General features: G+C 40.5%; 1 long non-coding RNA gene across 1 annotated transcript in view; it reads left to right on the forward strand.

The window, feature by feature from the left end:
- Positions 1-15,229, forward strand: part of LOC146434826 (uncharacterized) — a 124,903-nt gene that overhangs the window by 73,871 nt on the left and 35,803 nt on the right. Inside the window, exon 2 of the long non-coding RNA XR_014853513.1 lies at positions 14,097-14,218. This is a non-coding gene — a long non-coding RNA (uncharacterized LOC146434826). The remainder of the gene's footprint in view (positions 1-14,096; positions 14,219-15,229) is intronic.

A 15,229-nucleotide genomic window follows, 5' to 3' on the forward strand; every position in this document is an offset into this window, starting at 1 on the left:
TAGGTGAAAATGTTGGGTTATAAATTCTTGGCTTCCCATGTCTTGTCCATCTTCCCCAGCTTTCATGCTTGCCAAAAGGGAACCTTACTTACCAAGGGCACCTCATGAAATCATTTTGTTTTCCTGTGTTTCTGTGTGGAGAGCAGAGGGGCTCAAACCAGTGTAGTCAGAGCTTCTGGATTCAATGGAGAACCAAAGCAAGCACTGCAGTGTTTGTGCCAACACAAAATGCCACATTGCACAGAATACAGCCTTTAATTCTACCAATTTCTTGTTTGACACAGGAAAACAGAGCGTGATTAAAAAAATTGTGTCTTAACTGACTGCTCCATATTGTCATGCCAGAAACAATTAGCTTAACTAGAAAGTTAATTTAATTGCAAATGTGGATGGGCAAACCGTGCCAGCCACTTCATTATCATTATTCTATGTTATTCCTAATGCTTAGTACTGTTTAATATGTTCTTATGGTATATGGTGGTGGAATTAAAAGATTTGTCTCTGTAGAGGTTAAGGTTGCTACTGAAAATAACTTCCAGTCTCAGTTTTACATGTCTTTATCTGTGGGGCTTTTAAAACAACTTTTAATAGAATTTTCTGCTTCTTTTTCACTTCTATGGATGAAAAAGAACAAAAGCAGAAGGACTGCCAGAGACACATGTAACAGTAGGAATTGACCATATATATTTTATAGTAAAATATTCTGTATTTTTTTAGAGAAAGAGATTTTCCCTGTTATTTTTTTTCATAAATTTAGATATTATAATGAATTTCTGTAATTTTTACAAGCAAAAAAAAATTGCCTTGAAATACTGGGTAAACACTCAAAACTGGAGATTAAAATGGCATCAAATAAATTCCCTCCTTTCTGGTACAAGAAGACTTGGAAATGGACTCTTACAGTGGGCAGTTTTTAGGAATAAGCTCCTATAGGGAGAAGAATCACAAAGGAAGATCAAAAATTTGGTAGGGAAACATGCAAATTGTGACTGCTTTTTTTTTCCTTATGCAGTTAGAACCGATGATGCTGGTAATGACTCAGCCACCTTTTATACATGGACATTGTTATTTCTACTGTTTTACCTCATATTATTTCATTCTACTGTGTTCCATAATATTTCGTTACCTGCATTTTGTTGCTGGTTTTAGATTTGATTAGATGAGAAAATTGCTGTGCATTTAAAAACACTGCACTTACAGAATTTGTTGGTGTACTCTTTGAATAGCTAGTTGAATCAAAGATCCATCCTTGTCCTTCCTTGCACTGGCAAAATTTTTTTACATATGTCTTCTTTTTAAGCAGTATTTAATAAAGCAAAAAAAAAAATTAATACCTGCTACATCAGGCTTCATCATGACAGTTCTAATGCACAATATTGAAGAGTGTGTGGGTTTTATATTCCTTATTTTACAAAAAAATCAACCCCAAAGCCCTATAAAAATTTGGATCAAATTGTGATTTAAGCCACCCACCCTTTGGCAGGCTCCCTTGCCTGAAAAACTCAGCTTGAGACGGGGAGTGCTACCAAGGTTGAGTGATGGAAAAAACAATAATAAAATGGTATTTGCTTTAGCGACAATGCCTGTAATCTTTTTCTGGGCACACCAGCTACAAAATGCATCTCAGCCCTCCTGCCTCAGAGCATCAACTGATCTTTGCTCTCAAGCTAAGCTGTCCTATCGATGTTTTCTATGTTTTTAGGAATAGTTGTTTGCATTGGGGCACTAAGCCTTTGCTTGTCGTGGTACACGCTGTTAGCTGACAGAATATCTTGGACTAAGCAGGCCACTCATCTGATCCAATATGTCATTTTTCACGTTCCCATAGAAACTTAGATTAATCGCTCATTCCTGATGCATTTCTTGTACAATATTGTCATTTTGATGCTCTTTTGCTGCTAGTTTTGAAGGCAGCTTCAAATCCACTGAAGGAAATAGAGCCAACTTTGTGCTGCTTTTTAGCAGCAGGTACTTTGCCTGTAATGAGGAAAATCTCATTTTACAGAATTCTTGCAAGGTAAAGAAAACATAGCTTCATCTCCTTAATGAGAGCTTTCTTATTCAAGAGCGCTTGACTGTAAAGAGTGCTATCCACAATGGTTAGTGTGGAGAGGAAACCTTAAGTAGAACATGCTATTGTGGCCTTTGAGCAGTTCCCATCTCCTCTATTCAGAAAGCAGAGTTAACTGAGGATAGCAAGAACAAACTGTACATGCGCTTGAGAAAAAGAACTTGACTTGGCAAGTTGGCATAAGTGTAACACAATATATTACCACTTTCTGCTGGGCTTATTCTCTTACTGTCATTGACCAGATCTGTTCAATGGCTGCCATTTTCAGTTGCAAGTAGAAGAAATCCCAAATACAACCCCCCACCCCCCCTTTACTTTCCAAGAAAGACAGTTTATGTAATTGATACCAGGTCTGTCTAGGAAGCTGTTCCGAAATTTGTGGGGTGGGGGGGATGCAGGGGAAAGAGTGAGGGCTGAAGGATGAAGAAGGAACAAACATTAGACCTGACAAAGCTTGAAACATAAAACAAAAAAAGCATCTGTGAGGCATAATAAAACAAAGTGTATATACGTGTTGTTCTCACAGAGTATTTGGCTGAGCCCGGGCAACGGGAAAGCATGCATAGCTAACGCTCCTGACTGTGTGAAACCCTTTGTATACTCCAGAGTCTCTGCAAGAGACCTTGATTACAGAGTTTGGCATGATACCCAATACATTTTTTGGAATGGTTTCTTGTCCATCACTGACACTCGTAATGAGAAATTTATACACCATCCAAAGCGGATAAATTAATTTCAAACACTTTTGACTCGGGTCAACAATGGCTATTGGCAGTGCCTATTATTTGCCTTTTTATTAAAAAAAAAAAAAAAAAGAAAAACAAAGAGGAGAAATTGCTCTTCTTCATGGTGATAGCATGGTAAAGACCCCAAGTACAGTGGAGATAGAATCTTGGCAAGCACATATATAGGTCAGGATAGATTATTTCACTTTTCAATGTAAATGAAAGTAATTTTCTTCAGTATGAACAGTTTAATAAATTCCCAGGATGGTTTTCATTAAGAAATTTGCATATTGGCTAGTGTAAAAATTTCTGAAAGCAATCAGTTGGCAAAAATAATTTGATTCTACTTCTACTTTCCCAATGCAGTTAATAGTCAAGGAATGAAGTATAAATTAGCTTTTCCTTTGAGAACTCGTTTTAAAACTTGGATGCTTAAGTTAGCCTTTTAAAGATGATAATTGTGCATATTCTCATGCAGATACACACACCAGAAATGGGGAAAAGGCATTAAAACACACCTACACACAAAAAAAGCGTGGATTGGAAGCAAACAAGAAAATTGCTACATCTTCTTGGGAGATACTGAAATTATGGGGACATATAGATAAATTACTAGTAAGTTCCCATTATGTGCAGCCAAATTAGATAATTTAGTAAATTCTTTAAGTCAATGTAAATTCTAGGGTTTTGACTGATCTTAGACTTTTTCTGTGTGTTTTATTTTGTACATGCAAGGTACATGGATTTATTGAAAGCAAAGCCCTGTTTATATACCAGAGTAATCCAAATGCAAGAATTTCTGCTAGCTTTTTAAATATAACAGGAGAACTTAATGTAAATAAATTATTTAGGTTTTCAGAGTCATATGTTAATGGAAAAACATGATGCTAATAAGCATTAAAAGGTAAAAAAAAAATAGGATGTGGATTTTAAAGAAATGTAAAATATGACAAATAATCAGCCAGGATTATGGAGTGTGAACACAGATGATAGTGCATGTGCACTTTTATTTTGTTGTGTTTCAGTTAGCTTCTTTGAGCAGGAACTGTTTATGATTTTGATTTAGGTTTTTCCCTAAATTTCAGCTGTGTTGCAACAGGAATGGCAAAACTGGTATATGTGATTTTTCTGAGAACTGCTTTGGAGGCTTTTTTTTTTTCCCTAAAAAGGCCAGTTTCCCTTTTATCTCCCTTCTTACCTACCTGCTTCCTTTGTGCAAGTAGGATTGCCGGAGGAAGGTGGTAGTTGCTTAGTGCCTCGGCGGTTTGGAGTTGGAAGGATGCTTCATGCAGCTGATACGCTGGCTGCACTGTGCATAGTGACAACTGAAACACGAATCCTGGGATGCTGTGCTGGTAGGTCCTGATGGCATCGCATGGACACCCATTATTAGGGAAGAACCAGAGCAGGTTTTCAGATGAGCTCAGACTAGATGATCTAATGGTCCCATCTGGCCTTAAAATCTGTGAGTCTATGAAAGACAGTCCTGCAGTTATAAGCATTTTAGAACTGTCAATTCCAGATTTACTTCAGTGTAAGAGGCAATTGCTTCCATGCTGAAATGCTAAGTTATGTGCACGGTGGCATAAATGCTCTATAAAATAGAGATATGCAGTATGAACAAGGCTCAACAAAGCAGAGCAGCTCATTGTAATAAGAATGAGGAGAGATGATGCTTATATTTGTAGAGGGTGGGTGTTTGGAAGAGATTTGAGAAAGGAGTAGAGTGCATTTGGGAAAGAAGAAAGGATGCATTTCCCCAAATATGAAACATACTAAAGCTGCAAAGCTAAAGGAAGAGAGAAAGAAGCAGCAAGAGAAGAAAGGGGGTGAGATAGCAAGAAATTAAAAAAGACCAAGAATATCAGACAGTGAAGCTGTAGGATACAGAGGATGAATACAACTTGTTTATTCACCCCCTTTATCATTCTAGGACTGTACCTGTATGGCTGTCAGTGGCTTGGCTGCTACACTTTCTTCAACTTCTCCACTAAAATATAGTAAGGGAGAGAATTGGGATGGGGGGAAAAGGTGGGAGGTGAGGAAAAGGTATTCTTTTGGTCCTTCTCCTTATTAATGAAGTTGGGAGTGCATACCTGGGTGCTGGGGGTATGCTTGAAGTACAGGTCCTGAGGCTGAGAGGAGCCCTGGCAAATATCTGGCAGCTCATCAGAAAAAGTTGAGTGGCTGAGACTGAAAAGAGGGCTGCAGGGTCTTTTCCCCAGCAGCATCAGAGAAGGGTTCTGTAGGCACAGGTGCATGGTAGTCATGTGCAGTTGTATTAGTCACCCTTACTATTTTCTTTTTTTTTTTTTTTCTTTTTTTTTTTTTTTACATTTGAGATGAATATTCAACACTTTTTTCTGCTCCTGAGTATCCCAGCTTTTTAATTTTTTATTTTATTTTATTATACTTTGGATTAATGTTAAACATGCTAAGAGGGTAGAACCTCCTTCCTGGTGCAGATGTCAGCAGCTGAGCTGATTCCTCAAAGAAACTTCCCAAGCAGCTCAGCAGCCTCTGCTCCTGCAAGTATAGCAAAGCATGTGCTGGAAATACTTATGCTCATAAAGCAGGGTACACACAATTCTAATGACAGAAAAATACACTTTGTTGAGATAGGAATTTCTTTGTATAATCTCAATAATTTTGATGAATGTTTGCTGTAAGATTCAGTGGTTAGAATGGCCTTTTCTGGGAGAATGGGGTTGGTTATTTCCTCTTTGGTTGTCAACAGCTTTCACCTGAGATGCTGGAGCTGGTTTAAGACAGTATTCCTTTAAACTCACAAAATCTTAAGCCTTATCCTTGAGCTAATCAAAGGAATGTGATAATCACTTGACTGTTATCTATGACACAGTATCTTGGGTTTTTTTCCTACAAAAACAGTGAAATGACCAGATTTTCCATAGTCAAATATTTGTGCTTTTTATTTTGTTTTGTTTATTTTGCAAACCATTTGTTTCCACACCACTGCCTAATTCCCATATCTCTGTTTGGTTCAAGCAATAAGGAAAGACACTATAAGGTGTGGCATGGCAAGGATGGGATTATGATTTTATAACAGTTTTCTCCACAATCATGGAAGGCAGAAGTTGATTACCTTGTAATCGGTATCTCTCTGGGGTGATGCCTTTCTTAAATCCTTATATGTGATGGCACTATCTAGTTACACTGAACAGATTACCTGCTGATTGCTGCTTCTGGGATTTACTGATAATGCTGAATGCCAGAATCTTTTTTAACTGTGAGTGGAAGAATTAATTTCCACTGTCTTCGTTTACTTTCTAGTGACAGTTAACGCTGTATCTGGATTTCATTGTTTCAAAGCACAGATACTAAGAAATCTCTTTAGAACAGAGCAGACAGGATTTGCTGGCACTTTTTACCTGTTGCTTTAATGGGACAGGGAATTATTTTCTTTCTAGCTGAATACCTTTGACTTGATACTGTTCAGTCTTAATAAAGCAGCCAGGTTTTACCCTCAGAAGCACTTTCGCTTGTGTGTTTGGAGATGGATGTTACCTCTAAGGTCAAAATTTCATATTTCTGGATACAAATTTCTTTGGCGTTTCAGAAGATGTTCATCAAGGGATTTTATCTTGGCCTTTTTTTGCAACCTAGCTGACAGAACACTTTTTGTTTCCTTTGGGATGATAAACTCCCTCTGTGTTATTTCCCACACTTTTAATTTCATTCAAAATATAAGATAACCAAATGCGATGGGGAGTAGGGCCAGGCACATTCAGACCTGGCGCAAACGGTTGAGCCAACTATTTACTGGAGAGCAGTGGCAGAACTGAAACAGGCCCCAGAAACATCCCTCTTACAAGTTGGCTCCCTGGCACGCCTCTCCCCTGGCCAAAACACCGCAACTCGCGCAGCCGCCTGGTTGCGAACCGGGGTGCTCCTGACGGACCGTGCAGGGCTTCGGTAGTAAACAGCGAGTGGTGGGGATGAATGGGGCTGGGGGATGGGGTGGGAGGGGAAGGGAAGGGAAGAGAAGGGGGGAGTGATATATTCCTGCCGCCGGGAAGCAAAGCGGAACCATGCGCCGGGTATCATTGCATAACAGATGATGTATTGTACAGCCTGTACCCTCTCCTAAAGAGCAGAGGTGGGCACGCCAAGGAAGGCTTGAGCCTGGCTCCTGGTGAGTGCCTGGCTCTGGCCTGCCTCCATGGCTGTGAATAAAGACAAGTTAAGGAAGAGGCAAAGGGAACATGCTGGCATCGTCGTACTCCCCGTTACTCACAGTAACGAGATTGTTGTGAGGGTGAAACAAAGCCTCGCTGCGGGCAAGGGATGGGCTTTTCTTGCCACAGAGTGGAAAGCCCGGGAGACCTGCTCTCCCCAATGTCTCCCCGCACCTCTCAGAGTCTCCTCTTCCCCAGGCAGAAGGGTGGGAGGTCTCCTAACAACATTCCTGCAAGGACATGGGAACTTGCTGCCTTTTACTCCTTAGGAGCACCAAACACCGTACTGCTTTCTAGCATCATGTCCAGGCTCTTGCAGCTACTGCCGCCTCACCCCAGGGCAGTAGGACCAGTGTGCTGTTCCTTCCTGCACAGCTCAGACCACAGCTGTCTCGAGATCAGGGTTTGCAAAAATGCAGCTCATCTTCAGTCTTTAAACATTTAGCAATGAACAGAAAATGGGTCTGTGAAAAAATCCCAACAAGATACAATACAGAGGGGATGTCTTTTCTCTCTTTGTGGCAGATCAAACACATTTATCTAAGGTTTTAATTTCTTTTCCTTTCACATCATAGTGAGGATCTTTAGCAGAGAACGGAACAGCCGGGTGATATATTTTTGGGTTATAACTTGAGAACAAAAGCTCATTAGGACTCAAAGATTTTATATGGATAACACCACCCACGGTTACTTTAGATAGGGTAGAAATGTTTTTATGCTTTAGGGCACAAACTAGCTATTAAATTACTAGGGAACTACAAATATCTACTAGACATATCCATGGGAGTGCAACCAGAACGCAGAGTACTACATAAAATAATTACATACAGCACAGCTAATATTAGATCACATGAAAGTACATGACTGTTCTATAAAAATCATTTGCCTCTCTGTATTGGACATTGATTGAGGGTGGCATTGGTTTTGTACAGGGAGATGCTGACCTAGCTTTCAAAGCTTCGAAACCTTGCAGCCTCTGCCAGCATTTCTCAGCAGGGCTGTGCCACTGGAACTGCCAAAGGAGCCAAGTTTCCTCTACTAGAAGAAGTCCTCCCTTTTCTGTGGCTAGCTGGGATGTAGGAAACCCAAATGAGAGGGGATGGATTATCCGTCGTGGTGAGAGGATCCACCAAGCAAGCGTGTCCTTGACGTGTGAGCCTGAATTGGGGTCGGTGACAAGGACAACTCTGACATCATATGAGTCATGTGAGGAGGGAGGGGTGTCGCTGCCTCCTGACGGGGGGACGCATCTGTTCCACGCTAGCTCGTGAGATGTGAAGAGGTTGCAGTGCTAAGATGCACATAGGGAGAGTGGGAGTGTGCCGCTTAGCAGGGCTTTTTTGAGTTTGGGAATCTCATCGGAGCTTCGTCTCTTCTGCTCTGTGATTGCCACCCCTCAGACGCAGGTGTTTGTCGGACCGGCGCTGGCGTGGTGGCACAGGGGCAAGGGGCCAGGCCAGTGTGGGAGAGAACCACAGCAAAGTCAGCAGCAGATTTCCTGCCTCTGTGGGAGGATCTGCGTGCTGTCCCTCAGGGGTGCCTGAAGGATATTGGAAGAAAAGCTTAAGGAAGTCTTGTAGGGTGCACTTTTATTAATTAGAGGGTGTATAGATGTTGTATAGATGTTGTATAGATGGCGTATAGTAGCTGCCTGATAATCCCACTAGAAAAGGCACACTTTCATTCGCTAATAACTTTGCTGAGCTGAGAAGTCAGGGCACGTGCACAAATGACACTTTCTAAGTTGCCATGTCTTTCTCTTTGCACTGTCTCTGTAAGGAGACATTCCTCTAAAGGGAAAAAACCTAGTATGTGAACTTGTAATTAAGATTACCTAAATGTATGCACACATGTGGGGTCCATTCTAGGTGCAGAACTGTAAATATTCCATTTTCTGAGTTATTTTTTCAGTTTTGCTCCACAGTGGCAAAGAGCTAGGTCCTGGGAAAAGGCAATGAAACAAAATGTCTTCCCTCAAGTATTTTAGAAGAATGCAGTGAATACACATACAAGCTTCACTGGTAGTTACAGTCAGGTTTGTTTTGGTTTTGTTGTCATATTTTCTGTGGTTATTACCCGAAGATTAATAATTTTGAAGAAGACAAGATGATGGGCAGCATGTGGAGGTCTTCAGGGTATGGTGTTTGCAAATGTAACAGCAGGAAGGTGCTGAGGTCTGTCACCATGTGCCATCTGAAGTGCAGTGGTTGCAAGAGGGCAGTTCTGGTGTGAAAAGGTGAAAAAAGCAAAGGGAAGTGATGAGACGTTGCATGCTTGGTAATCTGAAGAAAAGGGAGCTGGTGGGGAAATGTAATGAGGAAGCTGACACAGTCTAGCAAGGGGGGAAGAATAGACCATTAGAAAGTTCTTGGTGGATGTTGATGAATCAAAGTAGAAGTAGAGATATTGCTGTGGAATGAAGTGGGTATTAAGCAACCTGCATACAGAGGGTGGTGATTTGTATTTCTGCCTGAGATTAAGAAATAGAAATGAAGAAATTAAGGTGTAGAGGAAGTAGAGAGGATAATACAGGTGCTGCTGGGAGCTACTGTTATAATTCCCCTATTGTGGATAACTGGCAAAACCTGAAGCCAGAGCCCTCAACACCTGCAAATGAATGCTGCTTGACCATTGCCCACCTTAGCCTTGAGAGTGCAGAATGGAACAGATTGGTCCGTGGAAGTAAAAAATCCTACTCGCCCAAGCATGGGTGGTGATTTGGGGATGCTATGAGCAGTGTTAGGGAACAGCCATGCCTGTGTCCAGTCCATGGGGTTTCTGTCCTGGTTAGGGCCTGAGAAGTGAACTTCAAGGAGCAAAACATCTGAGGGGGAACTTGACCCAATCCAGCTGCATTCCCTGTAGTATCTGCTTCTACTCTGTGAGACTTTGCCATAGAAAATTCATACTGAAGTATCATTTGTATACTTTTTTTTCAGTATGACATTTTTCTGCCAGATTTTCCTTGGGAGCATAAGCTGGAAAATTTTTGGGTACAGCTGGATAGTACAAATACCACAATTTATGTCTTATCAAAATCATGAAGGAATTTCATAGACCAAGTGAAAAGATACATGTGCAAGGTTGGGGCTTTGGTCCAACTGAATTTCAGGGGTTGTGTATAAGTGCAATAATGACAGCTTCCCACAAAAAAAAAGACTCGGTTTTATACACTGGAAGTCTCACCGAACTCTACTCTAAAGCCAGCATCATAAGTACTTGTAATGCACTAACACTCAGCAGCCCAACTCATACTGGTACCCCATTGTTCTTGGCACTTGTCATGCAGGGTGATGCATGACAAAAGCTTCTCCTGAAACATTGCAGACAGCGTGGAATGAGCAAGTGAGCTGCTTATGTGTCCTAGTTCAAAGAGCAAGCCAGTGGGAATTCCAGGGACTTACAGCACACCTGATTACTGGGAATTTTCTATTTGTATCCCATGGGGTTTTAAGCATGTCTTTGAACCTTAACATGCATATTTCCCCCAGTCTGCTGCTGGTGCCCTGTTGTACACCTCTACATACGGTAAGACAAGCAAGTCATGACAAGCTCAGCCTCCTCCACTTGGCTGAGCTTGTCATAGGGCCACCCCATGGTCTATCCCAACAGCTTCCTCCTTCCTGGCAGCCCTTTGCAGGCTGTTTTGGCCCATGCTGGCTGAGTTGCACAAAATCCTTTCTTAGGCCTTAATTTACAATTTACTGATACAATTTACTCCTATTTTTTCTTTTTTTTTTCTTTTTTCTCAAAGGAAGGCCCCTAATCAATATTGTGGTGGCATTTATAGAATTCCTCCTTCTCTGTCACATTTTCTCTGATTTTCCTTGCTACATATGTTTGGATCTGGACTGAATACTTATACAGGAAAATGCTGGAAGCACTGGCTTTAAAGTGGTCACAGGCCACAGTAAAATGTGAGTAGTCAGTAAAGGGGTTTGGACTTGCTTCTTCTCTTATACAAAGATCTTTCAAACAAATAGCCTTGAGAGTTTTGTTACATTTCTGTGCTGTATGGAGCCCTAAAATAACCCCCATAAAAATATTGCTTCTGCTTTAGTGGCTCTCCAAACACTGATTTTCTTAATAATCTCCCTAGCAATACTTATAAAAATGCTTGACTGTGGTTACGCAGATTGTCTGATGTGATCACTAGCAATTATGCTAATCACAGTCTTCTCACAGTTCTTTCCCATCTGTTTTATCCACCTATGGATACTTAGAGTGATAGAAATGATAAGAGAGGCTCTGATCACATCATGCTCTCATTTGCTAGTCAATGTATGACCAAAGATTTTGCACACATAGACTAGGCAGAGGACAAGGAGTGAGAGAAAGGAAGTTACAGAGTATTCCATTTTCTATGGAAGAGGAATAAATAACTTCCCAGGAATGCCTGTAGCAGAGCTGTAGGTCTATTGCAGGCCTTTGGAAAGCCTTTTCATACAGGTATGAAGCCACATAGGCTTAAAGGTGTATGTGGGGGCTGAAGACAGCCTCTCTGCTGTCATTTACTGAAACTGGAGAAAGAGGAATGCAAGGGCAAGTAGCAGATTTTGTTTGCCTGACCCTCTGATGTCATTAGCTGTAGGTGGAAGATAATAAAACATTGTTTCCTTTGCTGTGTGCCTGAAGAACTGCAGTTTGCCAAGTGCAGCTGGGTTAGTGAAGACACACACTATTCAAAATGCCAGCCTCAAACAGAGAGGCAGTGCAGCTGGCACCTACCCCTGAAAGCAAAGGGAAAGGATCCCATCTCCTTCAGGGAGATCTCAGTGGTCCTCCATGTTACAGCATTGCTTCTGCAGCCCAGTGACAGTGCTGCCTCTCAGCATCTGGGGACAGAGGATGGCCAACAGGGTGTGTGGCTGTGACGTGTCTTAAATTGTTAATGTCAGGGCAGAAAAGCCTTTTTTGGGGGAGGAGAATGAAGACTCTGCAGAGGCATTTTAGCCTGAGGGTCTAGACTGGTGACAGCTGCATCCCCTACTGCTGCTATGGGTAGAGGCAAAGACTGCAGAGAAGGTACACAACATGACTAGATAAGAGGGCAACATATTTTCTGGTGGTAAAGTATCTCCTCTGAGATGCTCTTGGAAGCTGAAAAGGGCTCTGTGCTTTCACACCTCAGTGCCTCACTAACCTCTGATGCTAAACAACAAACAATGAAGGACATCTCAAGCACTTGTTTGTAGGATATTGCACTGCTTCAGGAAACTGAAGCAAGGGTTTATGACATGAATTGCTGTGGTGAAGGGCAGTAACTTGTTTGGAAAGTAATGGCCTACTCTTTTTCCCCTTCATAAATTTTTCCTATCTTTATGTGGGCACTTAGTGCTTGGGAGAAATAAAGTGTGGCCAGTAAAGCCTGGACAAGGAAACTGCTGGAGTTTCCAGGTGGAGATGGGATCTGCTGCTCAGTGGAATCCTTAGTATGTCAAAAGTGTCCCAAATCCATGAAAAATGCTTCAGTACCTATTTTTCATTACACTTGACTACACACAAATGATGAACTTCTTGAAACAGGAAATGTGTTTTCATTATGTGTACAGACACACCTATCAGACTGGGGCCCCAGTTCTGACCTAAGGGTGTAGATGCTACCTTGATAAATGACAATTACTTTTCTGAAAAACTTGGATTAATCTTGGATACAAAAAATGCAGCAGCATTCACTTGAAGATCATTTATGGCCATTGGAGAGAAGATCATGCTTTGCTGGAATATTACCTGTCAGAAAAGAACCCCTGGACCAAGAATCTTTCAGGACTTTATATGACATTCAGTAAAATCATATCCTTTAGGAGATGCTTTCCTGCAGCAGATCCAGGTCCGTGTCCCATTTCCGGCTAATACAACACTCAGTGGGACTACAGATTTCGAAGGAAATAAATTCTTTCCAAGCAGTTGTCGAAACTGTTGAGTCTAGGGAAATACATAGAGATGGATGGGATATGTCATTCTTAGAGGGATGAGTTATTTAAAGCTAGTCTGGGGTATGCTATTCTTAAAGGAATGAGATATTTATTAACAGACTTACATATTCCTGTAATGATTCCAGTGAGAACAATGAAATTTGTGGCTCAGTAAACATAAATTTAGAGTTAAAAGTTAACTTAAGCTTGGAATTTTCAAAAGCCCTTAATGCTGACCTAACTCTGACTTCTTCAAAGTCAATAGAATGCCTTGTGTCAGTAGAAAGAAAATTACTCTGATAGAGAAAGCTTCTGAAATCATGCTCTAAATTGATAAGTATGTGCTTTCACTATATTTCTGATGCACCCCTGATAAAGGCATATTATTCTAAAGTGGATTTTTTTCAAATGAGTCTGATACTTCCCTTAAGAGTAATGAATTTTTTTAAAAACAGAAATCTTAAACCTCTTTATGGTAAAGAATATGTCTTCTGCACCTTACAAAGAGCTTATTGCACAAAAGCTTTAACAGATAATAATTAAAAATTATCAGTCTTTTCAAATTTATTTGCTAAATTCTTAACTATATGTTAAGTCATTGCATATCATATGTAGTCTTAAAATAGTGTTCGGGTGTTTACAACAAGCCTTAAGATACTCAGCTGATAGTTAAATCCATAACATATGCCCCACCTGGAAAATATGGCCCTGAAATAGCTGTTTGAAATTAAATTTCCATGTGAAGTCTGCCTATTTTGGGCCTCATCTCCAGCTGGAAGACTAAGATTAATTTCTTTGAGAGTTAACTCTCTTACCCCAACTGAGCATTGCATCCCAAACTTGTTTTTGTCCTTCTGGTTAGCTGTGATTTTTAGAAAAGCTTGATTGTGCTCAGTCAGTGAGCACTGGGAAATATGTAAGATACAGAGCAAAACCAAAGTGGCTTTAAGGGAAAACTTGTGAGTGAAATCTTAGTCCTCAGAAAGTCAATTGGAGTTTTGCCACCAATTGACATGGGGTCGGTCAGGATTTTATCCCTAACTTCTCTAAAGTCTTTACTTTTGATGACTTGCTATCTAAGTCTTTATGATACATTAATGCTAGTTTATATGTTCTGAAGATATAGTGCCTGGTAAGATGTAAACCTAGTACAAGCCTCTAGTGTGTGTTTCTGTTCTGTCTTCTTCAGGCATTAAAGGATGTGTCTTTTTGGCTACTACTCTGCTGGAGCTGAAACTTTCCCAAAACTCACAGCTAAGCAGTTCAGTGTGTGTTGCATGGGACAGCTACAGAATTCCAATTACTGCAATGGTGAGTAGCACTGAGACATGTAATCCTCAAATTTAAGTCATTAAAGAAGCTGTAAATGCACCCGGGAGCATTCAGAAGATAAAACAAACACATTTAAATATAAATATAGAAAAAGACCTTCAAGCCACAATACTCTCTGTCAGAGGCACTCTCTGTCAGAGGTATTACTTGATAGTTGTTTAGTGTATCAGAATGATTTGCAAAATGAGAATTACAGCCCTATTTCATTAGGCATTATAAAGTGCTTGCAGGGAGACTCTCAGAAATCTAAGATATGTATGTTAAGAAAGCTGCTGCTGAAAGCATGGTAGAGGAGGGACAGAAGCATACAGTGCAGTTCTTAGGTGTATATATTTTTGTGTTATACACTATTAAAGCAAAGGTCAGACATCCTGATTTATCCTTTAACCTGCTCATCAACCAGCTAATTTTCTACGGTGTCTGTACCAGAAATAAGTCTTGAGAAGGGATTTGGGGGAAGATTTAAAGACGGATTTGAAACATTTGGCAACTGGTTGGTCAAATTTTCCGTTACTGACAGTTGACCTGTGACTTCTAACTCTTTGTGCTCAGAAGAGGTTCAGATTAGAATTTTTTTTTTTTTTAACAAAAGGCATGACTATGGTTTTTAATCTCATATAGATCTGTATTATAGAGTGTGACTTGATATTTATGTTGGTCAGTAGTAGTCTGTGGATATGAATTTAAATGAAATTATTATATGTTAGATATGCCACTAAATCCCCACAGTGAGGCAAGAGCTCTGTGCACACTGCATGTAGCTGTACAGATACTCGGGTTTAGCTGAGTGATTAGATGCTGTGTAATTTTAATGTTATCTCCTCTGTAAAAATTATAACATTGACAATAAATCATTTGTTTTTATTACTATCATCAAAGCATTTTTTAAAGAGAAGGACAGATTCTTTTCCTGGTTGCAGCTTCTCAACTGAAAACCAGTCATAAGCTATGCAGTGTTATTGCTTGTATCACAGCTTTAGCCAGGATTCT

This window comes from Lichenostomus cassidix, chromosome 7 (genome assembly GCF_008360975.1).
Source record: "Lichenostomus cassidix isolate B80296 chromosome 7, HeHo_3.0, whole genome shotgun sequence".
In the NCBI taxonomy this organism is placed as follows: domain Eukaryota; kingdom Metazoa; phylum Chordata; class Aves; order Passeriformes; family Meliphagidae; genus Lichenostomus; species Lichenostomus cassidix.